The 2,529-nt window shown below is 47.0% G+C and overlaps 1 pseudogene; it reads left to right on the forward strand.

Moving 5' to 3' along the window:
• Window positions 1–302: 302 nt before the first annotated feature.
• LOC131515404 (F-actin-capping protein subunit alpha-1-like) lies at window positions 303–2,315 on the forward strand (annotated as a pseudogene).
• Window positions 2,316–2,529: the final 214 nt, after the last annotated feature.

Genomic DNA, 2,529 nt, shown 5'->3' on the forward strand with positions numbered 1-2,529 from the left:
CAGGTCACGATCTCGTGGTCACGGGATCGAGCCCTGCGTCAGGCTCTGCACTGGGTGAGGAGCTTGCTTGGGATTTTCTCTGCCCCTCTCTCTCTCTGTCCCCCTAACCCCCTCTCAAAATAAATAAACCTCAAAAAAAAAAAAAAAAAAGGTTAACCAATATCAGCAACAAATTCTTTGTGAAACACCCTCACAACCAGTCACCACGTGGGCCCTGGAGAATCTCTGTCCTCTACTGAATGGGAGCAGCTGAGGCCACCCCCTCCCCCCTCCTCCTGAAGCGTGGCTCTCTGCCAAAAAAAATGCCACACCGTGTAGTGGTGGGTCGGGAGTACGGACTTCCGGAGCAGAAGCCAGGGCTCTGGGTGAGTGCTGCCACTCACACTAAAGTGCAAGACCACATATTAGGTGACTTCTGGGCCTCGGTTTTCTCATCTGCAAAGTGGTGGTGATAATACCATCCCCTCACAGAGGGTTACGGGGTTGTTGTGGGTTGTTTTTTTTTTGTTGTTGTTAAATATTTATTTTTATTTATTTATTTATTTATTTATTTATTTATTTTGAGAGAGAGCGAGAGAGAGAGACCAGAGGAGGAGCAGAGAGAGAGAGGGAGACAAAGAATCCCAAGCAGGCTCGGGGCTGCCAGTGCGGAGCCAGACACAGGGCTCGAACTCACAAACCATGAGACTGTGACCTGAGCCAAAACCAAGAGTCAGACGCTTAATAGACTGAGCCACCCAGGGGCCCTAGGTTACGGGGTTTTCATGAAGTAAGGTATGTCAAGTGTTCGGCCTGGTGCCTGATACATAGTAGGTGTGCAACATTGGCTTCTTAGCGTTACCACTGCTGTCAGGATCAGCCCCAACCAAGCTGTTTGCTCGTTGGCGGAAGGAACCACATCTTGTTAATCATGGTCTGTCTCAGCATTTTGCACAGAGCTTGGGATACTGTAGGTGCTCCTGGCTTTAGGTCAAGTTCCCCAGAAGCAGATCCTGAGATGGGGAATTCCAGCTCGTGATTTCCTAAAGCAGTGCTCCCAGGGGGATCAGGGGCCAGGGGACACTGAAGAGAGACTGGGGGAGGTAGGGGAGGCCCACAAGGGTACAGAGGCTGGCTTCATCCTGTCCTGCAGGGGACTCTGCTGTGCATGTTACACCTCAGGGCTCTCCCCATGCCACGCAAGGGAACTGAGCCCTCTCTCACCTGCACTCCATTTGTTGGCTAAGAGCTACTTTGGGGGGCGGGGTGTAAACTTCCAGGCACTTCCACTATGCTCCAGGAGCTGAGTGCATTATGTAGAAAGAGAGCCTGCAGAAGGGAAAGCACACAGGGGGCAGGGAGGATGCATGGAAATGGGAAAAGGGAGAGTAGCCCAAGACAGCCGACTTTGAGGATTGGGTGTGGGTGAGGAGAGGGTACACATAGCTGCTAAATTCATCACTCATGCACCCCCAGGGGAATTTAATGCAGTGTTCAAGGATGTCCGGCTACTACTTAATAATGACAATCTCCTCAGGGAAGGGGCAGCACATGCATTTGCCCAGTATAACGGGTCAGTTCACGTCTGTGAAGATAGAAGGATATGAAGACCAGGTCTTAATTACAGAACACGGTGACCTGGGCAATAGCAGATTTTTAGATCCAAAAGACAAAATTTCCTTTACGTTGGATCATTGATGGAAAGAAGCAAGTGACCTCAGCCAGAGGACGTAGATGGAGGTCTGAAGTCTTGGAGAGAATCCTGTGACAGTGCTTTAAGGGCCTATGTGAAAGATCATTATTCCAATGGCTTCCGTACTGTTTACGCTAAAACTATAGGTGAGCAACAGATCATTACTGCATGTGTTGAAAGCCACCAGTTTTAGCCTAAAACCTTCTGGAATGGTCGTTGGAGATCAGAGTGGAAGTTCACCATCATACGACCTACAGCCCAGGTTGTTGGAGTACTTAAGATTCAGGTTCACTGTTACGAAGGTGGCAATGTTCAGTTGGTTAGTCATAAAGACGTACAAGATTCAGTAACTGTTTCAAATGAAGTCCAAACTGCCAAGGAAGTTTATTAAAATCATAGAGCATGCAGAAAATGAACATCAGACAGCAATTAGTAAAAACTATCAAACAACGTCACACACCTCATTCAAGGCCTTGCGCCGGCATCTTCCGGTTACCCGCATGGAAATCGACTGGAACAAGATACTCAGCTACAGGACTGGCAAAGAAATGCAGAATGCTTAAAAGGCTGAATGTAGGATTCTTCAGTATGCGGAAAGAAAGGATTCGACATGCGGTCATATGATAAATCAGTGATTTATAAACAAGAGCGATATTTTGCAGGTTTTCTAGCCTCATGGAATGCTGTTTAACCTTGATTCTTTTGTGTTCTCTGCCTTGTAATTTTCTGTTTTCACTACATTTAGTTGTATTTTTTTTTTTTTAATTCTGCCACATGTAATGATGGAGAAGGAGATCTATCCTGGAGTCATTTTATCTTTTAGAAATTTTTCCTAGCCGTGAAGCCCTGTCATTGAT

Source organism: Neofelis nebulosa, chromosome 6 (assembly GCF_028018385.1).
Source record: "Neofelis nebulosa isolate mNeoNeb1 chromosome 6, mNeoNeb1.pri, whole genome shotgun sequence".
NCBI classification, from domain to species: Eukaryota; Metazoa; Chordata; class Mammalia; order Carnivora; family Felidae; genus Neofelis; species Neofelis nebulosa.